This window comes from Zingiber officinale, chromosome 7A, assembly GCF_018446385.1.
Source record: "Zingiber officinale cultivar Zhangliang chromosome 7A, Zo_v1.1, whole genome shotgun sequence".
Classification (NCBI taxonomy): Eukaryota; Viridiplantae; Streptophyta; class Magnoliopsida; order Zingiberales; family Zingiberaceae; genus Zingiber; species Zingiber officinale.
The window spans coordinates 59,357,879-59,371,518 of NC_055998.1; positions in this window are offsets into that span (position 1 = coordinate 59,357,879).

Consider the following 13,640-nt stretch of genomic DNA (forward strand, 5'->3'; position numbering starts at 1 on the left):
TCCAACTGAAGGGGCACAATCCTATTTAATGGACTAAGTATCAAGTAATGGTATACACTTAGACGCATTCAATAGTATCCTCCCCAACGGAGTCACTTCTATTGTTCTACGTGACCAAAGTAAAACCAACTTTTAATTTTATTTGTCATAAAGTTAGGATGACAAGATAATAAAATTAATGGGTTACACCCTCCTCTTACAAATGTTGAATTTGTATACATCCACACTAACGTGGCATGCAATATTCACGGTGTTTTGAGGTGTTGGTAAATTTAAATAGTATTGTTTGAGGAATCAATATTATTTTAAATTTAGAGTCCTAACCAAAGTTTATTTTGTGATTCTTAGAATGACTTTCAACCCACTGGCCATCATATTAAAAGAGAACAAACTTACTGGTCCCAACTATATAGATTGGAAAAGAAACTTGGACATTGTCCTAACTACTGAGGGTTATAAGTTTGTACTGTCAGAGGTTTGCCCTAACGTGCCTAATGGTGAATCTACCCAAGAGGAGATTGAGTATCATAGGAAATGGGTAAAGGCAGATGAGATGGCGTGGTGTTACATTTTGGCTTCAATGTCAAATGTTCTACAACATCAGCATCAAGATTTACCAACAGCTTATGATATAATTGTTAGGGTGTATACTAAAAGCCTAGCTTTTGGTATAAACATTTATCTAGTAATAAGAATCACATTGGTCAAATGTCTACATTTATGATAAATGTAGTTGTTCGATTAATTTATATTGTAGATAACATGGTGTGTGGTGTCACACACAGAGGATCGTGTTATCAGTACCTTATAAATTATAAACAGTAGCTCACGACCAAAATGGAAAGGAACAAACCATTAGAAGGTCGTAGTGTAATTAGGTATCAGTTTATCTTGACTGTATAATTACACTAGTACACTTAGAGTGTATTGAGTAGGACCATTTGAGGTCGTTTCTTTTATACTGATTTTATAAAGAAACAAAGACCTCGGTTATTATGGAAGTGTGTGCTCTTAATCCTAATATAATAACAAGCACATATATTTGATATTTATTTCTTTAATTTATCAATGAGTGAGATTTAGTTCGATGAATCAATAAGCCCGATAAGTTGGGAAATGGTATCACTTATAGTGTGTGTTGTTGATTATAGAAGGAAGCGTGTCCTAGAGATACTAGGTTGATAATGTCCTCAAGAGGAGCTCATAAGGATTGTCATGTTAAACCCGCAGTGGACCTAGTCCGACATGATGATAAGGTTGAGTGGTACTACTCTTGGACTAAGATATTAATTAAATGAGTTGTCGAACTCACTTAATTAGTGGACATTCGATATCTTAAACACAGGGAGACTAACACACTCATGATAAGAAGGAGCCCAAAATGTAATTTGGGATTGGTGCGATAGTTCAATAATAGTTCTCTAGTGGAATGAATTATTATTGATAAAATTAAGTTGTGTGTTCAAGGCGAGCACGGATGCTTAATTTTATCGGGAGACCAAAACCAATTCCTCCTCTCGGTCCCTATCGTAGCCTCTTGTATATAGAGATTTATACCCACCACATGCCCACCTTCTTACCCAACCAATAGGGGCCGCTAAGCTTGAAACTCAGCTTAGGGCCGGCCAAGCCTAAAGGTTGGCCTTTATGGTGGCCGGCCAATAGCTTGGAGCCCAAGCTAGGGGCCGGCCACATCATATTTAAAAGGATTTTTTATTAAAATTATTTCTTATGTGGATATCATAGTTTTAAAAGAGAGTTTAAAAATTAAATCTTTCCTTTTAAAAGCTTTCTACAAAAGATTAAGAAAAGATTTGAAATCTTTCCTTATTTGTAGATTAAAAGGAGATTTTATTTTTAAGAAAAACTTTCCTTTTTAACCATGATAATAATTTAAAAGAGAAGTTTAAAAATTAAATATTCTCTTTTATTAGTTTCTACAAAAGATTAAGAAAAGATTTGATATCTTTCCTTATTTGTAGATTGAAAAGAGATTTTAATTTTTAAGAGATAACTTCCCTTTTGGAAATTATCCACATGTTTAAAAGAAGAATTTTAATTTATAAAATTTCCTTTTTATTAACCACCATGAAGGGAAAATTATTGGAGAAATTTTTTATAAATTTCTGGAGACAAATTAGGAAGTTTTAATTAATTAAAACTCTCCTTGTTTATAGCTTGATGGTGGCCGACCATGTAAATTGAGAATAGGAAAATTGTTTTTAATTAAATAAATTTTTCTTTTTCATGGCAAAAGAATTAAGGAAGTTTTTAATTAAATTTCCTTATTTGCCAAGACCAAGGATTATAAAAGAGGGGGTAGAGGTGCCTTCATGGGTGATCAACTCTATTATTCTTCTCCTCTCTTTTCCTCCTTGGTGGCCGGCCCTAGCTTCTTCCTCTTCTCTTCTTCTTATGGCCGGCGGTAACCTCTCTTGGAGCTCTTGATGGTGGCCGGTTCTAGCTAGGAGAAGAAGGAGAGAAAGGTGGTTTTGTTTCTTGCATCCCTTGGAGCTTGGTGGTGGTGGCCGGACCTCTACTTCTCTTGGAGAATTGTGGTGGCCGAAACTTGTAAGGAAGAAGAAGGTGCTTGGTGGTTCTCATCTCGGAAGATCGTTGCCCACACAACGTCCGAGGTTAGAAGAGGAATACGGTAGAAGATCAAGAGGTCTTTTAGAAGGTATAACTAGTAATTTTTTCTTTCCGCATCATGCTAGTTATTTATGGAAATAATACTAAATACAAGAGGCATACGATTCTAGAGTTTCAAATTCGTTTTCGATATAGTGTTCTTTTGTTTTTCTTTTCCTTGTGATTTGATTGTTCTTTTCGGTTAACCTAAAGTTATTTTAGGAAATTAAATATTAGCTTTCTATAAAAGGTTTTGTCTAGTCGGTGGTGGTTGCTCCCATATCCAAGAAGGCCATGTGCCTCGCCACGTCAGTACTGGGAACCGATTATGGAAATTAATATTTAATGGAATTAATAATTTAAGGTGACTTGGGTCGAACGTGTTAAGTTCTGCAGGAGACCCAAGTCAAAACCTAAAAGAACGAATAGATTAAGTTTTGGATCAAACGTGTTAAGTTCCGCAGGCGATCCAAAATTTAATTTAAAAGAACACATGGTAGCTAGGAAAAGGTTCAGACCTTTGTACAAAATTTTTGTACAGTGGAACCTCTAGGTTTTCCGAGTAGCAACCAACAATAATGAAAAATCTCAAGGATCTCTTTGGTCACAAGGATTGGGCCGCTAGGCAAGAAGTTATGAGGAAATTAATGACAGCCAACATGCAAGAGGGTACTCCCGTAAGAGATCATATCCTAAAAATGATGGCTTATTTGAACAAGATACAAATCCTTAGAGGAGAAATTAATAGGGAAACCCAGATCGATATGATTCTCCAAACGCTACTCAGAAGTTTTGAGCATTTTCGCCTAAACTATAATATGAATAAGAGGATGTATTCATTGGCGGAATTTCTGACAGAAGTTCAGGCAGCAGAAGGGCTATTTCGTTATAATTATCAAATTTACTATGCTGAAAATGGTTCTACTTCTAAGTCGAAAGGCAAGAAGAAGAATAAACAGGTTGTATCAGTAAAGAAGGTGAATAAACCTCAGGGTATAGGACAAAAAGCTGGAATAAAGAAGCCGAAGGGCAAGTGCTTCATCTGTAAGCAGTCAGGACATTGGAAGGCAGACTATCCTCATAGGAAAGAGAACAATAAAGGTATATCTCATGCTCTAGTAGTTGAAACATGTTTAGTGGTGTTATCTACCAGCACCTGGTGTGTAGATACGGGAGCCACTGATCATGTCTGCAACTCTTTGCAGGGGTTCCAGGAAACCCGACGACTATTTGAAGGAGAGATAACCATCTACATGGTCAATGCTACTAAGGTGGTTGTTGCAGTGGGAGACGTCTACTTATCTTTTGATAGGAATAGAAGTTTGATTTTAAGAAATTGTCTTTATGTACCCAGTTTTAGAAAAAAAATTAATTTTAGTTTCTAAACTGTATTTGGATGGATATTCTATTTCTTTCAATAAACAATGTAGTTATAAAGAGAAATAGGGTTATTATCTGTTCTAGTGCATTAGTTGGCAATTTATATACTTTAAATCTAATTTCTCCCATAAAGCAACAAACGGAAATTAATAACACATCCTCTAACTCTAATAAGAGAAAAGAACCTTCAGAAATAAACCAAACGTATCTTTGGCATCTAAGGCTTGGTCATATTAACTTAAGTAGCATTCAAAGGCTTATAGCCGATGGACTCTTGGGTTCATTAGAGTTGGAAAACTTTCCAACCTATGAATCTTGCTTGGAAGGTAAAATGACCAAAAGACCTTTTAAGGCCAAGGGGTATAGAGCTAAAGATGCATTAGAACTGGTTCATTCTGATTTGTGTGGTCCTATGTCTATCCAGGCAAGAGGTGGTTATGAATATTTTGTCTCCTTTATAGACAATTATTCAAGATACGGATGCATTTTCCTGATGCGCTACAAGTCTGAATGCTTTGATAAGTTCAAAGAATATAGGGTTGATGTGGAGAAACGTCTTGGTAAAAGTATCAAGACACTACGGTCTGACCGTGATAGCGAATATCTCTTTGGAGTGTTTAGGAATTACTTATCAGAAGCCGGGATTCAATCTTAATTATCTGCACCTGGTACACCCCAACAGAATGGTGTGGCAGAACGAAGGAATAGGACTCTTATGGAAATGGTTAGATCGATGATGAGTTATTCAGAATTACCAAATTCGTTTTGGGGATATGCTCTGGAAACAGCAGTGTACATTCTGAATATGGTACCTTCTAAAACAGTTCCTTCTACTCCCATGGAATTGTGGAATAGGCATAAGCCTAGTCTGAATCATATCCAGATATGGGGTAGTCCAACACATGTGCTGAAGGGAGATACTGACAAATTGGAATCACGTACAGAAATGTGTCTGTTTGTGGGATATTCTAAGGGAACGAAAGGTAGTTTGTTTTATAATCCTAAAAATCAAAAGATCATTGTTAGCACCAATGCTCTATTTTTAAAAGAAAATTATGTAATAAACCATAAGCCCATGAGTGAAATTGTTCTAGAAGAAATAAGAGAGGACACGTTTACTTTAGTACCAACAGTACAAGATGAAGTACCACAAGAGACTGCAACATGTGTCACACATGATACACAACCATAGACAGTGCCTCGTCGTAGTGGGAGGGTTGTAAGACAACTTGAAAGATTCATGTTTTTGGGAAAGTCCTCTGACCTGATCCCAGGAAAACATAAACTTGATCCCAGGACATATGACGAAGCACTCCAAGATATAGATGCAGCATTTTGGCAAAAAGCGATGAATTCTAAAATAGAATTCATGTATTCTAATAAGGTCTGGGAGCTTGTAGAACCACCTGATGGTGTAAAAGCCATTGGATGCAAGTGGATCTACAAAAAAAAAAGAGGGATAGATGGGAAGGTAGAAACCTTCAAAGCAAGGCTTGTTGTGAAAGGGTACACTCAGAAAGAGAGAATCGATTATGAGGAGACCTTTTCACCGGTAGCTATGCTTAAGTCTATTCGGATACTCTTATCTATTGCCGCTCATATGGATTATGAGATTTGGTAAATGGATGTCAAGACAGCTTTTCTTAACGGAAGTCTTGAAGAAAACATCCATATGAAGCAACCAGAGGGGTTCATTGAAAAAGGCAAAGAGCATCTAGTGTGCAAGCTGAATCGGTCCATTTATGGACTGAAGCAAGTTTCAAGGTCTTGGAACATCCAGTTTAATGAAGTAATCCAGTCATATGGATTTATTCAGTATCCGGATGAAGCTTGTGTATACAAGAAGTGTAACGAAAATATGGTGGTATTTCTTGTACTATACGTAGATGATATTTTGTTAATTGGCAACAATATCAAAGTGTTATAGGACTTAAGGGTATGGTTATCCAAACAATTTGATATGAAGGACTTAGGAGAATGTGCACACATTCTTGGGATCAAAGTCATAAGGGATAGCAAGAAAAGAATGTTGTGCCTATCTCAAGCTTCATATATAGATACAATCCTTACTCGTTTTAGTATGCAGAACTCCAAGAAAGGTTTCTTACCTTTTAGACATGGAGTAGCTTTATCTAAAGAGATGTCTCCGAAGACATCAAAGGAGATAGAGGACATGAAGGCAGTTCCTTATGCTTCGGCTGTGGGAAGCCTAATGTATACAATACTGTGTACGAGATTGGATATCTACTTTACCGTTGACATGGTTAGCAGATATCAAAGTAACCCTGGACAAGGACATTGGACTGCTGTAAAGCATATATTGAAGTACCTGAGAAAGACTAAAGATTATATGCTAGTTTACCAAGCAGATGATTTGCTCCCTGTGGGTTACACGGATTCGGATTTCCAATCAGATAGGGACAACAGTAAGTCTATATCAGGCTATGTGTTTACTTTAGGAGGTGGAGTCATTGCATGGAGGAGTGTTAAGTAGAAATGCGTTTCAGACTCAACCATGGAAGCTGAGTATGTGGCAGCTTCTGAGGCAGCCAAAGAAGCTGTATGGCTCAGGAACTTCCTGATGGACTTAGATGTGATTCCTGGTTTGCCCAAAATCATCACAATTTATTGTGATAATAGCGGTGCAGTTGCAAACTCGAAGGAACCGCGAGCGCATAAGGAGAGTAAAAATATAGAGCGCAAGTACCACCTAATACGAGACATCGTCAAGTGAGGAGAAGTTGTCATCGCCAAGATTGCATCATCGGATAACCTGGTAGATTCTTTCACTAAGGCCCTTCCGGCGAAAGCTTTTGATCGGCATGTGGAGGGGATGGGAATCAGATGTATGGCAACAGATATGGCAGCTTAGTCTTTTAGTATAAGTGGGAGATTATTAGAGTGTATACTAAAAGCGTAGTTTTGTAAACATTTATTTTAGAAATAAAAGAATCACATTGGTCAAATGTCTACATTTATTTGTTAAGTGTAGTTGTTCAATTAATTTATATTGTAGATAACATGGTGTGTGGTGTCACACACAGAAGATCATATTATCAGTTCTTTATAAATTATAAACAGTTGCTCACGACTAAGATGGAAAGAAACAAACCATAAGAATAGTCATAGTGTAATTAGGTATTAGTTTATCTTGACTAATAAATTATACTAGTACACTCTAACTCTATTGAGTAGGACCATTTTAGGTAAGTTCTTTTTATACTGACTTAATAAAAGAACTAGACCTTAGTTATTATGGAAGTGTGTGCTCTTAATCCTAATATAATAACAAGCACATATATTTAGTATTTATTTCTTTAACTATCAAAGGGTGAGATTTAGCTCGATAAATCAATAGGCCTGATAAGTTGGGAAATGATATTACTTATAGTGTGTGTTGTTGATTATAGAAGAAATCTGTGTCCTAGTTATCTAGGTTGAGAATGTCCCCAAGAGGAGCTCATAAAAATTGTCATGTTAAACCCTGCAGGTGGACTTAGTCCGACATAACAATGAGGTTGAGTGGTACTACTCTTGGACTAAGACATTAATTAAAGTGAGTTGTCAGTAACTCAATTAAATTAATGGACATTCGATATCTTAAACACAGGGAGACTAACACACTCATAATAAGTAGGAGCCCATAATGTAATTTGGGATTGGTGTGATAGTGCAATAATAACTCTCTAGTGGAGTGAGTTATTATTGATGAACTTGAGTTGTGTGTTCGGGGCGAACACGGGATACTCAAGCTCATCGGAAGGCCAAAACCAATTTCTCCTCTAGGTCACTGTCGTAGCCTCATTAAAGCCTCAAGTCCATCCATATAAAAGTCCATCTTGGTGTCCAAGAAGGGGGCCGGCCCAAGGCTTGGTTACCAAGCCAAGGGCCGACCACCATCTCCTTAAGAGGCCCGACCCTATGCTTGGTGCCTAAGCAAAGCAGGGGTCAGCCACTATAATCTAAATAAGGAGGGGTGTTTTGAATTTTTAAAATCTTCTCTTTGTAGATATCTACAAGTTTTAAAAGAGAGATTTTAAAATATAAAACCTTTCTTATTTGAATTAGGTCACATGGTTTAAAAGAAAGTTTAAAAGTTTTAAAACTTTCCTTTTTTAACCATCCTCATGGTTTTTAGAAAAAAGAAAGAGAAGTTTTAAATTTGAAACTTTCTATTTTTGTAACCATGTTAAAAAAGAAAAATTTAGAAGAGAAGTTTTAAATTTTAAAACTCGGTTTTAATTTTTAAAATTTTCTTTTTTTAACATCCACATTAGGAAATTAAAAGAGAGCTTGTAAATTTTATAAGAGCTTTACTTCTTTGCTTATAAAATTTTTACAAAAGTATTTCCTTCCTTTTAAGGGGCCGGCCACCCTTGCTTGGTGCCCAAGAAAGGGGCCGGCCAATTAAATAATCAATCAATGATTGATGATTGAATCAATCAAGAGGAAAGAAAAGGAAAAATAAAAGGGGAAAAGGAAAAACAAGAGGAAGATTTTAATTTTTGTAAAAAGTCTTTTCTTATTTGTCTTTGGCAAGTAATATAAAAGAAGGAGAGGAGAGGCCTCATGAGATATTAATTCTTATTCTCTTTTTGGAGTTCTTCATTGTGGCTGGCCCCTCTTCTCTTTCCCCTTGCTCTCTTTGATTCCTTGGTGGTGGTGGTGGTCGAATACTAGGAGGAAGAGACTTTTGGATGGTGTTCATCTTGGAGGATCGTCGCACACACGACGTTCAAGAGGAGGCGAGGAATACAGCAGAAGATCTCAAGGTTATTAGCATACAAAGAAAATGTATAACTAGTAATTTTCTTCCGCATCATGCTAATTATTTTTCTTTGTAAGAATTCCAAACACAAGAGACATTAGATTCTAGTTTTTCAAATTTGTTATTCGAGTTTGTGTTTTTTTTTATTTTTCGAATTTGTGATTCGATTCTTCCATTTGGCTAAACCTAGAGTTATATAAGGAAATTAAATATTAGCTTTCCTTAAAAGGCTTTGTCTAGGCGGTGGTGGATGATCCCATACCCAAAAAAGACTAGTGTCTCGCCATACAGTCCTGGAAGCCAATTTTGGAAATTAATATTTAATATAATTTATAACGTAGGTGTATTTGGATTAATAGTGTTAAGTTCCGCTTGCGATCCAAGTCTAAACCATTAAGAACAGATAAGTTAAATTTGGAATCAATAATGTTAAGTTCTGTTTGCGATTCCTAATTTAATTTCTAAAGAACACAATAGGTTGTTTAGGAAAGGTTCGACACTTGTACAAAATTTTTGTACAGTGGAACCGGTACGATCTTCCTAGATCCAACCAACAAAAGCTCAGAAAGATCTCCTTCTCTGAAAGTGGAGAAGCCTTTTACACACTGAAAGCTATAAATTATTACTAGGAATTGAATACTGAGTTAATTGATTAATTTCCTAGCTCCATGCGCCTTTATATAGCTCCTGAAAATCTTATCTCCAGTGTTGAAAGAGGGTTGAGGGCGCCTTCAAGCAGTTTGACCAGATAAAGCTCTATCCAGTTGCAAACGGTCATGAAAACTGGGTCTGAGGCGCCTCCAATGCCCTTGAAGGCGTCTCGGACTGGTTTGAGGCGCCTTCAAGGTGATGGAGGCGCCTTCAATGTTGAGGGCACCCTCAATGATGTTGAGGGCGCCTTCAACCTGCATGGTATAAATACTGCCTTCAACCTGCATGGTATAAATAGTTTCCAGCTTCTCTTTTTCCTCTTCTTCCGAAGCTCCGATCATTTGGGTGATTTCGACCAACCGAAATAGGGCTCACCCGAACCTAATTTCTGGCCTTTTCCTCGAGCAGACTTCCGACCCGGCTTCTCATCCCTCGAACGCTATGCACATTTTTCTCGTCTACCGGTGTACTCTTCCGCAGCTCTTTCGTCCTTCGGACGCACCGAGCCCGTCGGCTCCCTTCCCATGTCGTCCTTCTCGCTAGCTGCGTCTTCCACTCGACTTCCTGCGCTCCTAAGTTCTTGCACACTTAGACACAGGGATCAAATAACAAGCAGGATCTAACCTAACTTGGTTGATCACATCAAAACACCCACGGGGTCCAACACAATTGACTAGACCCTAGTCCCTTTATCACTTCCTTTGGCCTTTTGCTCGACGACTCCAATACCATTGCTGGCTAGGTGCTATTGGTGCTTGAATTGAGGCGATGATTTGGCAAGTTGACCGGGAGGTCATTGATCAGGGAAGTCCTAGCTTGAATTGCTGTTGGTGCAATCGACCTCCAAGGTTTTAATGTCAAACAAATATGTTTAAGTATGTTTAAGTATGGAGCTTGATCAAGGGAAATCCTAGTTGTAGGCTAGGCAAGGAGGGAAATCTCGGTATATCGTGGAAGCCAGGTGGATAGGTCTGGAGGACGTGATCCCTGGGTAGCCGAATACTGAGTCTTGGTGAGTGAAGCCAAGTGGAGAAAATCCTAAGGGGTGGGTAACCTTAGGTGAATGAAGCCAGATGAAGTAAATCCTAGGGGGTGGTAACCTTAGATAACGAGAAATCTTGGAGGAGTGAACTCCAAGCAAGGTTGATCGCAGTTGACCGGACCAACGGATCTCGGTAAATCTAGGTTTAGGTTTACCATTGTTTTCTGTATTATTATTACTATTGGCTAACATAATATTACAGGAAAAGTCTTACTAGATCAGGCGATCAGACACTGAGTAGGCAAAAGTCCAAACAGGTCTGGAGGACCATGTTTGGCAGGTAAGTTGAGGTAAGCAACTGGAGGAGCGACAGTGAGGTCGAGTTTTTGAAGGAAACAACCTAAGGTCGCTGATCCAACTGAAAAAACCGGGAAGGTTTCCAAGTTGAGATCAAGATAGTCCTGACTGTTATACTCATGCATATTACTACACATGTATTATGACTGTGCTAACTTTGTTTTGCAGGAATATTATTGTTATATCAAACTAACTTTGTGTTGCAGAACCATATGACCCCTTGAGCTTCAAAGGGTCATAACTTTTGACTCAGAACTCAGAATCAGGCTCTGTCAGCGGCCACGCGTCCAGCATTCAGAAAGCTTCATTTGACCAGGGGTTCAGTTGACTGAATGGGGGGTTCAGTCGACTGAACAGGAGGTTCAGTCGATCGAAAAAGGCTTTTTATCAGTCGACCGAAAAAAGGTTCAGTCGACCGAACAGGCAAATTTGGTAAAATAGTTCAGGCTTGTAAACATGGTATCACAGCATAATCGGTCGACCGAAAAAGAGGTTCGGTCGACCGAACATTGAAGGCATTAATGGCGCATTAATTCAAGATCTCGACGAACAGGGAAGGAAGCTGTTCGGTCGACCGAAAAAGAGGTTCGGTCAACCGAACCATTAAAGACCAGTAAATACAAAAGATCGAGCCAGCTTCGAACTTCAGCCAGGAAGGAAGGGAGCAGGTTCGGTCGACCGAATAGAGGGATCGGTCGACCGAACGTCCAAGATTCTTATAAAATGTGCTCGAAGTCAGAAGCTAAAGTAACAACTTTCTGATAAAAAATTCCTGTTCTGCAAGTGACTCGTTCTCATCTGTGCAGCAAGCTACATCATCCGAAAGTGCCAACCTAAGCTATATCTTCATTTTAGTTGTCGGTAAAATTTATTTTAAGCTTGCATTTGTAATTCATTTAAGCAAGGTAGTAGGGTGTTACTATCTTGCTCCATTGTACGATCTGCTTCTTTTCGAAGAATTTCGGAAAGAAGAGTTATAGTGGTTTGCTCACCGGTGCGGTCAAGGACCGCGAGCCTTCGAGTAGGAGTCGAGCTAGGCTCCGAACGAAGTAAACAAACTGTTTCTATTTACTTTCCGCTGTGCACGACTTTGATTTGAAAGAAAAGAATAGTTTTAAAAAGAGCGATATTCACCCCCCCCCCCCTATCGCTTCAAATGATCTATCAATTGGTATCAGACAATTAATTGTTGGTGCAAGCTGCACCAGAATCAAACCTGAGTTTTGATGTTATCAAAGGTTAAAGTTAAGTCTTGTTATGATCTAACAAGTTGACTGAGTATGCAGGATGTTTACTCAACCGGGAAAGCCCTAGCTGGAGGCTAGGCAGAAAAGTCTTAGCAGATTGTGGAACCCAGGTGCAAATCCAAGCAGGTCAAGGGGACCCAATGCTTGGTGGTATGATCGAGAGGTATGGAGGGCTAAAGATCGAAGGAAAGTCCTGGGGAGCCAATCAAGGCTAAGTGAAAAGTCCAAACTAGATCTGGAGGATCAAAGTTTGGCAGGTGGGTTGAGGTAAACAAACTGGAGGAGCGACAGTGAGGTTGGGTTCCTGAAGGGAACAACCTTAGGTCGCTGATCCAACTGAAGAAACCGGGAAGGTTTCCAAGTTGAGATCAGGACAGTTCTACTATCTATATTACTCATGCATTATATTACTGTGCTAACACTTGTTTTGCAGGAATATTGTTTAAACTTTGTTTTGCAGATTCGGTCTGATCGGTCGACCGAACAGGAGGATTGGTCGACCGAACCAGCTAACTCACACCAGAGATGAGTTCAGATCAAACTGAGTCCAAGTCAGATCAAAGCTTGATCGGTCGATCGAACCATGATGACTCAGCCTAGCCAGTTCATCAGCACCGATCAGTAGCAAAGGAAAGAAGGGCTGATCGGTCGACCGAACTCATGGATCGGTCGACCGATCCAATCAAAATTAATTGCACCATTAACGAAGATTTCTGCAGATTTCGACGAACAGGGAAATTGACTGTTCGGTCAACCGAAAAAGGGGTTCGGTCGACCGAACCATTAAAGATCAGTAAATGCAAAAGATCGAGCCAGCTTCGGACTTCAGCCAGAATGGAAGGGAGCAGGTTCGGTCGACCGAAAAGAGGGATCAGTCGACCGAACGTCCAAAATTCTTATAAAACATGCTCGAAGCCAGAAGCGTAATACAGAACTTTCTGATCAAAAATTCCTGCTCTGTGAACAACTCGTCTTCATCAGCTCAGCAAGCTACTGCATCCTAAAGCACCGACCTAAGCTCCATCTACAATTTCGTTGTCGGTATATTTTAATTAAAAGCTTGCATTGTAATTTCTTTTAAAGCAAGATAGTAGTGTGTTACTATCTTGCTCCATTATACGATTCACTTCTTTCCGAGAATTTCGGAAAGAAGGATTATAGTGCATTGCTCACCAGTGCGGTCAAGGACCGCGAGCCTTCGAGTAGGAGTAAAGCTAGACTCCGAACGAAATAAATAACCTTGTCTCATTTATTATTTCCGTTGCACGACTTTGATATAAAAGAAAAGAAATAGTTTTTAAAAAGAGCGATATTCACCCCCCCCCCCCCTCTATCCCTTCAAACGATCTATCAATTGGTATCAGAGTCTCGTTAGCTCTGAAATAACTTAACCATTTTTCAAAGCATTTTTAAAACTTTTTCTTTTCTTCAATTTATTTTCTTTTAGAATATTTTTTTTCTTAAAACACTACTAATCCCAAGACGAAAGTCTTGGAAATATTTTTGTTCTTTAACTTTTTTTTTTTTGCAAGGATGTCGAACTCATATCAAGAAGGCTATAGTACAGTTCGACCTCCACTATTAAAAGGAGAGAATTTCAGTTACTGGAAGAATAGGATGGAGT